Source organism: Lathyrus oleraceus, chromosome 5 (genome assembly GCF_024323335.1).
Source record: "Lathyrus oleraceus cultivar Zhongwan6 chromosome 5, CAAS_Psat_ZW6_1.0, whole genome shotgun sequence".
NCBI lineage: Eukaryota > Viridiplantae > Streptophyta > Magnoliopsida > Fabales > Fabaceae > Lathyrus > Lathyrus oleraceus.
This window is the reverse complement of record NC_066583.1, coordinates 441,952,586-441,969,867: the sequence shown is the minus strand read 5'-3', so window position 1 is coordinate 441,969,867 and position 17,282 is coordinate 441,952,586. Positions and strand designations below refer to the sequence as shown.

Genomic DNA, 17,282 nt, shown 5'->3' with positions numbered 1-17,282 from the left:
AATATTTTCGCGATAACATACTGCTCTGTGATTGTTTCTCCACATGCCTTCACTTGATTCACTAATCGAGTGATTCTCATTGTGAAATTGTTGTTGGTCTCCTTCTCTTCCATTTGAATCAATTTAAGTTGACGTTTGTGAGTTTGTAACCTCATCACGTTCTCCTTGTCAGCCCATGCATATGTCTTATCTAATATTTTCCACGTTTGCTTTGACGATTCACAATCACCAACTTTTTCAAAGTTGTTACCATCCACACATTAATGGATAAAAATAGCGCATTAAAATCTTTCTTCTTCCCTTCCTTATGTGTTGCCCGTTGTGCATCCGTTGTACCTTCGACAAGAGGATTCATCTCATTCTTGATCACTTCAAGAACATCTAGGCAACCAAGCAACATCTTCATTTGTTTGCACCATTTGTCTTAAGACTTCACATCAAGGATGAGTAGGTTTGTCGAGATTATTTCATTGGAAACATAATCATGTTGCACACTAAGTGTTTGGGGATCAGAACCAGGCTCTTGATGCCAAATGTTAGAACTTGGAACCACAAGATTGATGAATAATAAAGAAAATTGAATGTGGAGAGGGAAAGAGAGAGAGAGAGAGAGAATTATCATTAATACTTACAACAATACCTCAAAGGTATTTATATGTTTACAAATGGATTAGATACAAGCAATCAAATCAAATAATATAAAACATAAAATCTTGTACCTGTAACCGGTTACATTAAACATATAACTGATTACAACTGTTATAAAAAAGGAATTAAATACAGTGGTAACATGTTACAGAAATCGGTTATTATAATCGATTACGCCCATGACGAACTTTCTATTTTTCAAATCAAAAGTGAATTTCGATCAACTATAATCGATTACATTCCCGTAATAATAAGTTACAATACTTGAATTATATTTTTCATATGACATATAACAACAAATAAAGTAAAATTATTCTCTTAAATGTATTTACTATCATCAAAATTAAAAATTAAAGATAATTGTTTTTCAAATCAACTTAAAAGAAAATCCCCTTGTGCAACCAACTATAATATAATACAGTTTGAGTTCAAATGTGAATTAATAATATAATATATTTGAGTTCAAACGTGAGTTATTGATTCCAACTTCCTCAATAAATAAGTAAAATGTACAAATATTTGACCGATATGCATAATATCTCAAAATTTTGGACGGAATATACTGTATCTTTCTTTCTTTCTTGTGCCTTCCCCAATCTCTCCATAATTTACCTTTTTTTTTCTTGTAGCAATAAAAAAAGTATTGAAAAATAATTTGAAACTCAAATAATTTGAAATAAAAGAAAAACTATAACTATATATGTCGGAGAATTTATCACATAAACATTCAATATTAAGAGACTTTTTCTTTCATGCAATATCTGACTGAATTCTCTTATATATAAATATTTTATAAATTGATAAAGTATCCACATTTTCGATCGATACAAGACTATTCCTTCCGCTAGTCACTCTTCATACTTTCGTCAACAATTCTTATAAAAAAACTCGTCTTTCTCTTCAGTCTTGTTCTTCTTCCTATTCATTTTCACCGCAACTTTTTCCCCATTATATCATTCATACCATGCATAGATTCTCACATCTCTTCCACAAACACACTCTTTTCAACCTTCCATTCAGAAAGTCTTTTCAAATCAGCCATGAAAATACCATATTACACCACCTCTTCTTCTTTACTACTACCTCTCAAATAATTTCTTCTCAACCCTCTGCACACTCACCACCAACACCAAACCCTAGCCCCCCAAAATTCAAAACCAGCAACACTACTATAAGAAACGACCAATTCGGTCTCGTTCACCTTGAATCTAGTGCAAACAATTTCACCGATCAAAACAATGACGAGTTTGCTTCTGATGTAGAAAAGGTTTACAGAATATTGAGAAAATACCATTCTAGGGTTCCCAAATTGGAGCTAGCTTTGAAAGAATCTGGAGTTGTTGTTAGGTCTGGTTTAACAGAACGTGTATTGAATCGGTGTGGCGATGCTGGGAATTTAGCTTATAGGTTTTTTTCTTGGGCTTCTAAGCAACAAAGTTATAGGCATAGTCCAGATGTGTATAGAGCTATGATTAAGGTTTTGAGTAAAATGAGACAGTTTGGTGCTGTTTGGGGGTTAATTGAAGAAATGAGAGTGGGAAATCCTGAGTTGATTTCGCCGCAAGTGTTTGTTATTTTGATGAGGAGATTTGCTTCTGCTAGGATGGTTCATAAGGCTATTGAGGTGTTAGATGAAATGCCTAAGTATGGTTGTGAGCCGGATGAGTATGTTTTTGGGTGTCTTTTGGATGCGTTGTGTAAGAATGGTAGTGTTAAGGAGGCTGCTTCACTTTTTGAGGATATGAGGTATCGGTTTCCGCCGACTGTTAAGCATTTTACTTCGTTGTTGTATGGTTGGTGTAAGGAAGGGAAGCTTGTGGAGGCGAAGCATGTGTTGGTGCAAATGAAGGATGCGGGTATTGAGCCGGATATTGTGGTGTTTAACAATTTGCTTGGTGGGTATGCTCAAGCTGGGAAAATGGGGGATGCTTATGATCTTTTGAAAGAGATGAGAAGAAGGGGATGCGAGCCGAATGCAGTGTCGTATACTGTTTTGATCCAGTCGTTGTGTAAACATGAGAAATTGGAGGAGGCAATGCGAATGTTTGTTGAAATGCAGAGAAATGGTTGTCAGATGGATGTCATAACGTATACGACATTGATAAGCGGGTTTTGCAAGTGGGGAAAAATCAAAAGGGGTTATGAGCTTTTGGATCAGATGATACAAGAAGGACATTCCCCGATTCAGCTGACTTATCTGCATATCATGGTGGCTCATGAAAAGAAGGAAGAATTGGAAGAGTGTATGGAACTTGTGAATGAGATGCAGAAGATTGGTTGTGTTCCTGATCTTAACATCTATAATACAGTCATTAGGCTGGCTTGTAAGTTGGGAGAGGTCAAACAAGGTGTTTGGCTTTGGAATGAAATGGAAGCGAGTGGACTCAGCCCGAGTATCGACACTTTTGTCATCATGATTAATGGGTTTCTTGAGTAGGATTATCTAGTTGAAGCTTGTGAGTATTTCAAAGAAATGGTTGGGAGAGGGCTTTTTGCTGCTCCTCAATATGGTACTTTGAAGGAGTTGATGAATTCTCTTTTGAGAGCCGAGAAGCTTGAAATGGCTAAAGATACTTGGAATTGTATCACTGGTTCTAAAAGTTGTGAGATGAATGTGAGTGCATGGACAATCTGGATTCATGCATTGTTTTCAAAAGGACATGTGAAGGAAGCTTGTTCGTTTTGTATAGACATGATGGATAACGATTTAATGCCACAGCCAGATACTTTCGCAAAGCTTATGGGTGGTTTGAAGAAATTGTATAACAGAGAATTTGCTGTAGAAATCACTGAGAAGGTAAGGAAAATGGCTGCTGATAGACATATCACTTTCAAGATGTATAAACGGAGAGGAGAGAGGGATTTGAAAGAAAAGGTAAAGGAGAAAAAAGACGGAAGGAAGAGGAGGGCTAGACAACGCCGTTGGGGTGGAGGCCATCAAAAAGCATTATAATTTACTGGATTCAAGTTGAAGTTTCCCATGCAACACATAGGTTTTCCCGGGGATCTGATTTCTGCTCAAAAGTTGGTTAAGTAATTCGATTGAATGGAAATAAAGTGGTGTTAATGGTTTTGACTTAAGGAGAGATGAGCATAACTAGATGGCACTAGAGAAGCCGCTTCTTTCTTTAAGGCATCAACTAATTAACTGGTCAAAATAGCTCAGGTCTTTGTAGTTTCTAATCATAACTACTTTGTTCATTTTTAGTAGTTGTTTTTAAGGTTATTTACTTATGAATACTGACAATCGACACCCCGATAATATTTTTAAAAAAAGAAAGAATAAATTGAACATAATGACAAGTGTCGGTGTCCGAGTCGGTGCTATTGAGTAATTTGTACATACCAATAAAAACTAATAAGTTTTGTAACTCTAGATAGAATAATTTGTCTATTTCTAATAGTATCTTTGATTATTTATTATCTCATTTCACCTATTTATCTCTGCAATATCTAGTTAGCAATTTTTTTTTACAAAATAGTAGTTAATACTATTTTTAACTTAGAAAACTGTAAATAAAAAGAAACTAATTTTTGTAAGAAAACAACACCTTAAAAGGAATGGAAGGAGTTCTAAAGTTTTTTTTTTCTATTTCAGATTGAAGTCTCCCTTTCAAATTGATCCAAGGGCTTAGGTAATGTGATCAGTTTATTGTTCGGTAAGCACACATTTCACAGTTTTATCTATGAAGAAGAGAGGTCTTCAGAATGGAAATTGTGTTTGTAGTTATTTACAGTTCTACTTAAGCTTAACAAAGTTTGAAACTAGAATGCTCCTTTACACCAACATTATGTGCTGGACAGGGTATTGGATGAAAGAACTACTTTTTAGAAGAGACAATGAAAGTGGCAAGGGAAATGGTTAAATGTGCTAGAGGATTCAAGACATTGTCCTGCTTGTTTTATGATGTGGTATATCTTATTCTTTTCACCATTGATTTTAGTTACTCCCTACTTAGAGAGCAAGAGAGAATACAAGAAAAATGTACTTATGTACAAAAGTACTAGTCATGGTTAGCATATAGGGAAAGTTCCTCTTCCATGAGCACATCTTAATATTTTTATTGAAAAAGTTCCTCTTGTTTCTGCAGAAAGTATGAGTAAGTAAGAGGTATACATTTGGAATTTTTCGAACCCTTAGGGATATTATGCTGGTGATAGTTTGACTATGTACTATTAGATTCAAAATAGACATTTTTTCCACTGTAATTTGGAAAAAAATCTTAGTGTATTTTGATGATCAAACATCAATTACTGGTTTGAACTTTTAGTTAGGCATGCTGTTTCTTGTCTGTGATTTTTTTTTAAAAATAATCAGTATTTTTAAAAAAAATCCAAAATAATTATTTTTTTATTTTTTTTAAAAATAATCACCTTTCTAAACAGATGAATCAGATAAATTGATGTATCCATTCCCATTAAGAGGAGGGGCCAGTTTGAGTGACGCATGCATTGGAAGTCTCATGAAGAAGCATCAATGTCTCTGGCGCATGCATTTGGCATGTGGTGTATGCTCTAATTCATATGGCGCATACACTTTTGTATTAATTTTTTTTATTTTAAATTTAATTTTAATTTTTTTTATTAAATAATCTATACTAATATATAAAGGGAAAACATGAATTTGGTGTAGTTTTTATTTCTTCCAAATATACCCTTTTCAATTTTATTTTAAATCTTAACTTCTATTTCCCACAAACGGCGGTTATACAACGATTTATTATTTTTCACACTATTATCTTTAAGTATTTTATAAATAATTAAAAATAAAAATAAAATTAAATAAAAAATATAATACGATTTGTATTTTATGTGAATCAGTATTTGAGAAAGCGGATAGATGGGCCCGTCTGGACGCTAGTGAAATATAATGTTAAAAAAAATGTATTCATGATATAATAAATGTTACATGAGATTGACAAAAATTTAATGACCGGCCCGATCAAAACGTTCCACTGTTCCACATCCAGGTGCGTTAGTTTGTCTTCGAGGTCTCCCACGATTTTCCTGAGGTGTTTGGGGTCTTTACGCGCTGACCTGATCGAATGATGACTGGTGTGAAAGTTCGGCGGAAGTTCCAACGGTATTTGATAGATGTGTCATCATTTGTTCCCAATATCTAGGGGGCTCTGGCCAACGACGCTTCCGTAGTGGAATTCGGTGCCCATGTCATCGTAGTTAGGTCGACGGGGTTGGGTGGATTGTGGACGGTATAGTTGCCCGAATTGAGACATTGAATCGTTTTGGAAACGAAGCAATGGTTCCTGGAATGTACTATAGTTAAACAATGGTTGTGTGTTTTGGTGATGGGATGTTTGAGTGCTCATTGGTGGGGGGCTACGATGAAGTGATTCATATGAATCATATGTGCTATAGACGGTTGTGGTTGATGTTGGTGTAAGCCCTAGAGGCCAATACTTTTGGTACTTGTATCAAATTATTTATTAATAATAAAAGGTTTTTTCTTTATTACGGTTGTTTAATAAAGTCCCTAGAATAGTTAGTCCGTTTAATGCATCAAGTGTGACTTGATCATGAGACCACATTAAACATAAGGACATTATTCTTAAAGTATCCGTAGTCGAGCTTTATTGTGAAGTGGGATAACATTAAAGCATTGAGACTATTATGTTTGTAGACTGATGATCACATCTCATGGATCATGGATAAAGGGTTATCAAGTCTTAAACATAGGTATGAATATTAAGAGTAATATTTATACCGGATTGACCCGCTATGAGAATACTATATAGAAAGTTATGCAAAGTGTCATAAGTTATTCTCATGGTTATAATGGTGTATACCACTCTTCGACCTGAAACCACTATGGACCCTAGATGTAGAGTCGAGTGCTTTATTGCTGATCCAACGTTGTCCGTAACTGGATAACCATAAAGACAGTTGATGGGTACTCCACGAAGCATGCTGAGGGACATGAGTGACCTAGATGTAATTTGCCCATCCTGCGTAACAGGATAAATGTCTATGGGCCCAATATTGAACTGGACAAGGATGACACGGTCTATACCTTGTGTTCAATATAGACATAAGGGCAAAGGGGTAATTATACACATAATTATTATCATAGGAGGTTTTGTCAGATCACATGACATTTTCGTGTCTTGGGTAGCAGTGATGTGTTGCTAGATACCGCTCACTGTTTATTATGTTAAATGCATGATTTAATATAATTGCCAACGTCGGGAAAACCTACAGGGTCACACACAAAGGACGGATTGATGAGAGATAGAGTAACTAAGGAACACCGTAAGGTACGATATACTTAAGTAGAATACGAAGTATGATAAGGTACCAAATACTTAAGTGATTTTGGCGTATTATGAGATATGGGCCAAAATACACTTAAGTGGGCTTTTTGGCTTGAAGCCCACACAAGTGGGTCTATAAATAGAACTCTTGTGCAGAAGCATTGTATGGGAATACAACACAATTGAAGAATTTGAACTTCGTATCTCTCTTTCTCTCACTCAAAGCCTTGATTCGTACCAGCTAGCACTGAGATTGAAGGAATCCGTTCGTGTGGACTGAGTAGAGACGTTGTCATCGTTCAGCATTCGTGATCGCTCTGTGGATTTGTATCCAAGGTTTTGATCGTTATGAGAGATCTGCACCAAAGGTTTGAATCGCCACAAGAGGTAACGATTCTATCATTGATCATGCCCATTCGTAAGGATCACTAAATGGAGAAAATTTTAAATTCCGCTGCGCCTTGGATGGCAATTCTCCTTCAGTTGAAGCGTATGGTTGTTGGTGGATAAGGTTTGATTCTTGGTTTTGTGGTTGGGTGGGTGACATGAGTGGATTGCGACGTTGGGTGTTTGATTGTTGGATGAATGGCATGAATGTGTTGTGAAGTTGGGTGTTTGGTTGTTGGGTGTATGTGGTAGGTTGATGGTGTGAGGTTGGTTGTTGGGTTTGGATGGTTTGACATTGGTGTTGGATGGGGACATGTTGTTGGGCGTATGATGACGAAGCTAGTTGACATGGATCAATCAAATATCATGGCTCAAACACAAATTATTGCGTTGTTACCGACCTAAACCATGTCATATATTGTTGAGTTGGTCTTGCACCATGGATGACTGGTTCGTTTAAGATGTGTTGTCGTCGATTCCTCCATTGGCGATACATCTCTTTTGCGAAGTCTCTACAGTCGGAATAATCCCATTGTGCATCAACTCTTTTTTGATGCCAATCTCCCAAACACGTCGGAGGTTCTGGAATCTGTTGCTGCATGCCGAACTGCAGTTTTACCCGGTCACTCTGGTGCATCTCCACAGTAGTAAACCGGATAATTGGTGTCTTTGTTGTCCAAACTGCAGCATCGTCATGGTTAACCTGATGATCAAGACCTAGATATGGCCTCCAAATAAACTGTACAACAATACGACACAATTAGATGATAAATAATTTGATAAGTATTTTTAAATTAAAATAGAGTTGTGTAGGAGTATTACATTGTTTGGTCCAATGTGGTCCAATAGATTGCGATAGACTACTATAGCGTATTTTAGACACATATTGTAGTTCATTCCCCTAACTGACCACCTAGATAAAAAAAATTGAAAAATATTATTTACAGTTAATTGTAATATAAAGTATAATTAATTAAATTATAAAGTGTTAAACTTACTTTGTTGCAAAAGAGAACATGAATGGGTTCTCGTTTACCGGAGCGAGTGACGACATTCTTGACCAATCCCATGTTTGTAGCAAATACGCACATGAATAAAAAGTACAAGTATTTTTTTTTTTGGTATTTTTACACATTGCACTATGTCATACCCCGATTTTGGTCCTGAATTTTTTTTTTTTCATTTTTTCATTTTTTGTTTGGCACTTGGCCTAAAGTTCATTTGCATACATTCATGACCAAAGGCCACCATCCATTCCCAAAATCCATATTTTTTGATAAACATTGCTCATTATTTAGTATTTCTTTATCATGGTGTTTTGATTATGAAATGGATTCTAAATATTTGACTCTTTTTATTTTTCAATTTTAATTTCAAATTAAGTCTAATTCCAAATTTCAAATTAATCTTAATTGTATTTTTACTAATGATTCAAATTCTAATTGATCTTTAATATCCAAATGAATGTTAGAATTTGACATCAAAGTAATTTTAGCAAATTGTAGATTAATTTGATTTTAATTGGTTTTATTTAGCTTTTTTTGATTTTTTATTGATTTTGATTAGTCTCGGATTATTCCTAAAAATCCATATCCATCTTTATAATCAAATATCCAAATTCCTTAAACCCACAATTAAATCCATTTTTTTTCTCTCATAATTGCATACCCATTCACAATAAAAAGGATAACACCAAATAGTAAATGGATAAATTTTATAAAGTTTCACCAAATCTCATCAAAAGGAACAAACTGAAACCAATGTATTCACATGACTAACAGAACCTACATATCTGAACGATCAGCCTCTAACAAAAAAATGAAACGAAACAGGCACTGTAAACCCATTAACGAAATCAACTTTTTATCAAAGAATCATTCATCGTCACCAGCACCCTTAGAGGAACCAGCTTTCTTTGGAAGCAACAGGTTGTGAATATTGGGCATCACGCCGCCATCGGCAATGGTAACATCACCAAGAAGCTTGCTCACTTCTCCATCGTTTCTAACAGCCAATTGAATATGCCTTGGCTCAATTCTAGTCTTCTTGTTGTCCCTTGCAGCATTTCTAGCCAATTGAAGAACCTCAGCGGCAAGATATTCCAGGACGGCAGCGAGGTATACAGGAGCACCAGCGCCGACACGCTGCCGGTACTCCTTCATCAACATGCTCAGAACCTCGTCCCCAACCTACAACAATCCTCATCAGCAGACAACATCAAACACAACAAGTTATGCTATAACAACCTGCCAAATGCGATCCCAGGAGTACCAATTGTCGCAGAAAAAAATCAATAGCAGGGTTGCAATTTAAATCAACAGAAGTAATAAAACCAGCATGATAAAGGATATGTTTGTATTTTTTTGCTTCCTCAAAGTTCAAACATGCATTCCGTGAACACCTCCATTTCTTAGCTGCGCCGTGCAGTATATCACCGGCCCGCCTATTATCTAAAGTTTTTCACAGATGAAGGTGTTCCTGCTGCAGTTCAGGTTGAAAGTCTTCAGTGCTATGCATTTCTATGTAGTCTGTCACAAGTTAAATGGCAAACTGAATTTTTGGCCGAATTTCCTTCTATCCTTGTTCCATTGGCCGGTGATGATCAGACTGTAAGGGTTCCAAACTGATTGGAAAGTACACAATCATCAAACTAGAGCTATCAGCCCTTGAATCTTGTAGGTGTAGTGTTCTCCTGCAAAAAAAAATAAAGAGAGGTTGTTTTATCTCGAGTCAGCAAAGTAACAGAAGACACGAATTGTAAAAGGAAATTCAAATAGAAGGGTAAGGATGTATTGGCTAAAGATAAAATAGGCACGAAAAAAAACAGTTACCTTCTTGCTCCAGTCATGTTTGTGAAAATTCCTCTGTTAAACTTTGCATATCTGATGCTAGCACTAGAGTCTTTACTCTTCCAACTGTGCCTAATTTTATCAGCGAAAGTCGTAGATCCTTTGTCAGGCCGGAAGTCGAAGGAGGAAGGGGGTGTTAGTGTAGTTGAGGTTCCACCAAACGTGGGTCCTACCATTAAGGCTTCTACTGCCTCACAGATGGAGTCTGCAATGGCGGCATTATCCGTTGAACTAAGCAAACTACGGACAGGAAGAGCATCCGCTGGAATGATTGATCACATTATCGTAGAAACTGGCGGTGTCAAGATGCATTTGAATCGGTTTTCTCTTGTTTCCGTACTCGATTAAAAAACCTTATCTGTTAATCCTTTTGATCCAGAGACACTTAAACAATTAGAGAACGTCATTGTTTCATTTCCATTAGGATTAAATCCTAAAACAGATGGTGAAAGATTGATTGTTGTCATTCCACCATTGACCAAAGAGCACGTGCAGGCTATGAATAAGTTGGTGACTAAATCTTGCGAGGATACTCGGCAAAGCATTAGAAAAGCTCGACAAACGGCGATGGATGCCATTAAGAAGCTGAACTCCATGTCTTCCCCAAGGATGGCATAAAAAGATTGGAGAAAGAAGTTGATGACTTGACAAAAAATCTATCAAGACTGCGGAAGATATATGCAAGGCAAAAGAGAAGGAAATTAGTCAAGTTTGAGAAAATGCTGTTTGGTGAGGAATTCAAGAAACAAAGACTTACAGCAGCAAACATACCAAGCCAGCTAGACACCATTATCACTACAAAACGAAACAAGGTACAACCTTTTCCAATCAAAGCAACTTGGGCATAACCAATCGGTGATTGTAATACAAATGCTCATTCTTCCAATGCTTGCACATGCCTTTCAAAATGGGCAAAGTTGGGAAGTTGTGAATCCTACAATTGTAAAAGCAATCATAACAGTCAATTTAAAATCATCTGGTTACGATTTGCAGAGAATGTCCAAGATGCATGTGTTGAAGCAGCCAGCATTGCTGAACAGCCAATTTGGTAGGGCTTGGACTCGTGTATGGACTTGCAATATGTTCTTGTGCATTGCAGCTCTGGGTTGGAAGACTTTTGGTTATTCACGGAAAAACACTTGGTGGTGAGTTTGTAACTGTTTCTTTTTGTTGTAACTTTAAGTGGCCTGGGATTGAGTCAAGCAGCAACAAACTTCTACTCCTTTGAACAAGGGCGGATAGCTACTTATAGGTTACATGAGATGATGAGCCGATCCTCCTCAACTGTTATCCTGCATAAATGAAGAAAATACAAGCTTGAATGATCAGATATTGGGATTTCCAAAAAGAAGTAGAGTGATGTTAGGACGGCGTTACATAAGAAGACCATGCTAACCTTGTGAAATGGTCTATTCACTAGCCGGCACACCAAGAAACAAAGCTTGCGGTATCCCGTTGCCAAACCTACTGATTCACAAGGTAATTGTCAGTTAATTGTTGCACCAACAACAGGTTGTAGCAGGAAATTATTGCAATCCTGTATCAGTTACATTTCCTACCTTTTCACATGAACCACCACCATTTTTCCAAGTGCTAAAGAGTCACCGAACCTCAAGGTTACAAGAGCCTTCACTGCGGTAAAACACATAATAGACAGCAAAGCAGTAAAATTTCAAAGAGTTCCCAATTTGGCATCCAGACAAAACAATTGGAGAAAGCGTGGTTCAGATTACCTTTCCAAGGCCAAGCATCAAAGGAGGTAGTCCAATTCTGAGCATCAAAAAGACTTCTGGAAATTTTCTTCTTTGAGCTTTTGAGTACCAAAGCCGAAAACCCTAATCTGTGAGCATAAAAGGAGAGGCGAATCGTTTCAGAAGAGGGGACGAAACAATTGAGAGGCGGAAAGGAAAAACTTCAAAGCAAATCAAAACCCTAAATCCCAAATAAAAAAAAACCAGTATTGGAAAGGAGGAGGAAGATTTAAGCTCACCTCATTCGTCGTCGCCAGAGGTGAGATTTCTTTTGTTGAGCATTTGAGTTTGAATGAGCGTCTGAGTTTGAGAGAGATTAGTTGAGGACGATTGAGCGATTTTGAGAGAGAGGGGGTTTGGACGCGAGAGAGACGATTGAGAGCGATTGAGAGAAACGCGAGGTTGAGCGATGGAGAGGTGATGAGAGTTGAGGGAGAGAGAGGTCGGAGATGATGAGAGGACGAGGTTGAAGATTTTTTTTTCTTTCTGTCACTGTACATCTCACGATTCCCTTTTTTTTATTTATTTCATTTTTTTAAAAAACAACAAACATTAAAGCCATCAAAAACTTAATATGTTTAGTCTTATTTTGTTTTTTTTAATAAGTGGATATTAATGCATTGTTTTTTTGTGTTCCCTAGTAATGTACTAGTTATTAGTCCCAAAGATCCAACAGCCAGGCGACTAGGGTCACCATTTGGGATTTCCTCCTTTATTTTAATGAGTAGTCTAACAGACCATTCCATTTTAATTTTATTTTTTTTAATTAATTTTGATTTTAACCTATTCTGGTTTATATATCTAAATTAGTATTAAAATAATAACTAGTCATGAGTGGTCTGGTGGAGAGGGGTGATTTCTATAGTCTTTAGTGTAGTGGGTTCGATACTTGTATTTAGCATTTTATTTTCTTTTAGCATTTTATTTTATGATTATGTTTTTATTATACTCATGGTTGATCTGCTTTCTTTTAATTTCATCATTCATTCAAAACCATTTTAAAACTATAAAAATCATATTTTTCTCGATTCAATATCGAGCCCATTTTCACACCCTTGTAAGTCGATTGCTTTTTAAGCATCGCCATCAACCTCACATAGCTTACTCTTGGGCTTTCTTACAATGAGCCGGTTCTTTTGTGCTTACACTCATATTTCGCATCATTTTGTTTGTTTGGGCCCGATTTAATTATTTCATGATTTTTGAATCCCCATTTGAAAAAATGTACCCCACTCCCCCCGATGTATAATAATCTTGTACTGTTTTTATTTGTTTGACTATTTAGTTAGATACTAACACAAGAATAAAATCAACTATTTCCAAAAAAATACAAAAATATGACTCGATCCAACGTCGAGTATTTTCTCAATAGACAAGTCAATTCACTTCTCCCCCCAATTCTATTCCACTTATTTTTCAAACTTTCATCAAACGCTTGATTTAATGTCAAGCCATTTTTCCCGATAAAAACTCAAAAAATATATATTAATTCATAGTCAAGACTTTTTCAATAAAGATGGAAGTGGAACGTGGTGTATACCACGCACTCCTGAGACTAGGATTCGAGATGTATATCTCGCCAATCCTAGCTCTCGCCATCATCTAAATTTATCCACTTTGCTCTCTCAAACACTCATTCAAATTTCTCTTAAACGTCCATCAATACTTGATCTAGGTCAAGTCATTTTCACAACAAAACTCAAGATACATAATTCTTATTTAACACTTTTCCAATAAAGGTGGAAATGGAACATGGTGTATACCATGCACTCCTGAGGTTAAGATTCGAGACGTATGCCTCGCCAATCTTAACTCTCGCCATCGTCTAAAATTGTCAATGTGGTTTCGTCAAACCCTTTCTCAATCAAATCTAAGATACCTAAATCTTATTTAACACTTTTTCAATAAAGGTGGAAATGGAACATGGTGTATACCATGCATTCCTGAGACTAGGATTCGAGATGTATATCTCGCCGATCTTAGCTCTCGCCATCGTCTAACTTGAGATCCATCTACTCAGTGGAGACCTCTTTGGAGTTACTGATGTCACACAAGTTATTTCTGGATAGGCATTACTTTCTCTAAATTGGGGTCCGAGAAGCTGATGACCGTAGAAAATTTAACCCAACTTGGCCTAATTAGGACGTAGTGCGGAGACTGTTCAAGTGTAGACTTGATAACAGTTGTTATGCGATACTACATTCAGACGAGTTTCTCTTGAAAATATTATGGGTTGATGAGTCAGTCATCCTAACCTATAATATCTGATAGATGGGCTTAAGACTCTGGGCACTTTTATAGAACATGATCTACAGGTTTTTATCCTTAGTACACTTCTATGGGATGGTTCTTAACCTGACTCCATGCTCGTGACTCACAATAAACCCTTTGATTCTTGGTTGATCCGATTAAGTCTTATCAATATCAATTGAACTTGGGTGTTGATAAGGTGAAACCCATAATCCACCAAAATGGATGATTGATCTTGATGATGACTTGATCCATCCATTGACCTTTGTTTGTGTTTGTCTTGTGTGTGATCCCTTGTTTGTGATTACTGCATTCATGCATACATGCACATCATAACATTCATCATAGAGAATAAATTCCAAGGAAACTAAGGTCTTATTTGTAAATATTTTCATATCATGGATTGTGGACGAAGGAACACTTAGAAGTATGTTTTAGATGTTCTGATTTGAAAGAGCTAAGGAAGTTGCCATCCTTTGTATTATATCCTTTGGACTTCAAGCAACGTTGTGGGAAGCTTTTGCATGTGTTATCTACTGATGTGGTTGAAGAACTTCTGAGTGTTTTGGTTCAGTTCTACGACCCTCTTTATCGGTGCTTCACTTTTCCAAACTACCATCTTGTTCCCATGTTAGAGGAGTATGCCCATCTCTTGGGTATACCCGTATTTGACAAAGTACCTTTCAGTGGATTATAAGGGATTCCCAGATCTCATGTCATAGCTGACGCTCTTCATCTGAATAAGTTTGAGATTTATGCTTATTTGGTGAAGAAAGGAGGAATTATTGGGTTGACTTCTGAGTTTCTCATTGGAAAAGCTACTGTTTTTGCTCAGGCCAGTAGCATTGATGCTTTTGAAGCTATTTTTGTTATGCTCATCTATGGTTTAACTTTGTTCCCTAACATTGACGATTTTGTTGATGTTAACGCCATTATAATCTTCTTGATTGAGAATCATGTTCCTACTCTGTTGGGTGACATATATTTCTCTTTGCATTTGAGAAATTCTAGAGGTGGTGGGACTATTGTGTGTTGTGTTCCTCTTCCATACAAGTGGTTTATTTTGCACTTGCCTCAAACGCTTGCTTTCTTAGAGAATCGACAATGTCTACGGTGGTCCCAGAGACTTATATCTCTCACTAATGATGATATTGTTTGGTATGATCCTGCATTGGGTAGCTTGGACATCATTGATAGTTGTGGTGAGTTCTCTAATGCGCCTTTCATTGGTACCCAAGGAGGAATCAACTACAACCCTGCTTTGGCTCATCGTCATCTTGGGTTCCCCTTGAGAGACAAGCCTAATAACATTCAGTTAGAAGGTCTATTCTATCAAGAGGGTAAAGATCCCCAACTTTTGAAGAAAGGGATGATACATGCTTGGCATAATGTGCATAGGAAAGGAAGATCCGAGCTTGGTCCATGCAATTGTGTAGCTTTGGAAGCTTACACTATTTGGATGAAGAAGAGAGCTTTGGAGATGAAGATGTCGTACGCTTGTGAAAGACCTATATCTGTGGTTGTGGTTGAGCCATCAACTCTCCCTAACCAAGATGTAGAGGAGTTGGAAGATGCACCGGCCAAGATAAAGCAAGAGAGAGATATGTGGGAAGAGCGGTTCCATGCTTTGAGCTTAAAGCATGAAGAGTTGAAGCTTGAGTTGAAAGACAAGGATGCACTTATTGATATTCTTGAATACCATGCAGTGAAGAGACAGAGAGAGCCAGATGGTTTATCTTCCTCTAGCATGCCTCAACCTTCCGGTGCTTGGAAGAAGATTGTTGATCAGCTAGTTCTTGAGAAGGATCAGATGAAGACATCCTTTGAGTCCGAGATTTGACGCATCCAAAGGAAGTATGCACCCATAGTCAGATCATTTGATGCAGTTGCTAGGGATCCTTAGGATGATAGTTTCCTTTTATCTTGTATTTGTACTTTGGTTTCTGAAATTATACTCAGTGTAATCCTTCCAATTTTATGAATAAAACGAGATTTTATGGTCAATCGAATTGTTATTATTAATTATTATTATTCAAACATATATTTGCAAATGAGACTTCATATATTCCTTGAAATTAAAAACAATCAAAATATCGCATTTCATGCATCATTTGCATGACAGGTTTCTTCCGCCAGATGTCTTATCAGTTCTTCTTTTGTGCATTATCCAAGCTGACTCACCGCTATAATACTCGTGCTAATCAACCAAAGAGAATGAAGCATCTAGAGCAAGAGAACAGAGAGCTGAAGGATGAGATCGTCAGAACTACGGTGCTAATGGAATCCGTGATTGTTTCCCAGAATCAGTCGTCACCATCTCCTGCAACTCCTCCTCCTCAGAGGACCGTTATTTCTGAGATTGCTTCTTCAATTGTTCCTATTGCTGCTTCCATTCAACCCGTTCCCACTATGCCTGCTGGATTCCCTTGGGGAATGCCACCGAAATTTATACTAGAGGGATATGCGCCTATATTTGTTTCTCTGTCGGCATCTGGCCCGGTCGTGTCAGTGCCACCTCCTGTTGTTCACACTCTTCCTCGTGTTGAGGACACCATTTATCACTCTGAATTGTCTGAGGGTTCAGATGTATACAAGAAGATGAATGAAATGAAATATCAATTCCTTGAGTTACTCAAAGAGTTGAAGACTCTGAGAGGGAAAGATTTGTTTGGGAATACTTTGAAAAGTACAAAGGGAATACTTTCCTGCTGAGCCATCTTGTTATGTATTCTAGGTCTCAGACTTTGAAAAGTACAAAGGGAATACTTTCCTGCTGAGCCATCTTGTTATGTATTCTAGGAAAATGTCTACTCAAATTGATAATGATCAGCTATTGATTCATGATTTCCAAGACAGTTTAACTAGAGCTGCCTTGAGATGGTATATGGGTTTGGACAATGCAAGCATTCGTACTTTCAATGACTTGGGTGAGGCCTTTGTCAAGCAGTACAAGTATAATGTGGATATGGTGCCCGATAGATATCAGTTGAGGTCAATGTCTCAAAAGGATAAGGAGACATTTAAAGAATATGCCCAGAGATGGAGAGAATTAGCTGCTCAGATAAGTCCACCTCTTGAAGAGAAAGAGATGACTAAGATTTTCCTGAAGACAATGAGTTCGCTTTACT

At 37.0% G+C, this 17,282-nt stretch overlaps 2 pseudogenes; both read left to right on the top strand.

Annotated features, from left to right (window-relative positions):
- Positions 1-1,437: 1,437 nt before the first annotated feature.
- LOC127085328 (pentatricopeptide repeat-containing protein At3g49730-like) lies at positions 1,438-3,601 on the top strand (annotated as a pseudogene).
- Positions 3,602-9,641: 6,040 nt separating this feature from the next.
- On the top strand, positions 9,642-10,868 carry LOC127081242 (uncharacterized; annotated as a pseudogene).
- The last annotated feature ends 6,414 nt before the right edge of the window (positions 10,869-17,282 follow it).